Genomic DNA, 412 nt, shown 5'->3' with positions numbered 1-412 from the left:
GGTGTAAATTTGTAATTTATGAAATAGGGTGGGAAACTTGGAGATTCGCCAAACCTCCGGTAGGGAAATGTCGCGTACTCTGAATTAAAAAAAGATCATGTTGCTCACATGTGACTTGGGATACTGTTCACGGGTCAGTTAAATTAATCAATCAAATCTTAAAAGAGGTTGACTGTTAAAAGCAATTGCCAGTTGGGGTTTTTTTAAATTAAATTTGACATAGAAAATAAAAAAAAAAAAATTGTGGCTGCTGGGATTCGAGCCCAGGTCTCCACGGCCACAACGTGGAATTCTTACCACTAAACTACAGCCACATCTTGTTTGAGTAATTCAAATTTTATTAATACTATAATATAATAATGTTTCATTTCCCCTAAAAAAAAAAAAAAAAAAAAAAAAAAAAATAGAAAAG

At 32.5% G+C, this 412-nt stretch overlaps 1 non-coding gene across 1 annotated transcript; it reads right to left on the bottom strand.

The window, feature by feature from the left end:
• Positions 1–242: 242 nt before the first annotated feature.
• TRNAH-GUG lies at positions 243–314 on the bottom strand. The gene has a single exon. It is a non-coding gene; the product is annotated as a tRNA-His (tRNA).
• Positions 315–412: the final 98 nt, after the last annotated feature.

The sequence above is a fragment of the Pistacia vera genome, unplaced genomic scaffold, assembly GCF_008641045.1.
Source record: "Pistacia vera cultivar Batoury unplaced genomic scaffold, PisVer_v2 Contig181, whole genome shotgun sequence".
Classification (NCBI taxonomy): Eukaryota; Viridiplantae; Streptophyta; class Magnoliopsida; order Sapindales; family Anacardiaceae; genus Pistacia; species Pistacia vera.
Note: the sequence above shows the minus strand (reverse complement) of the source record. Positions and strands in the feature narration are given on the sequence as shown.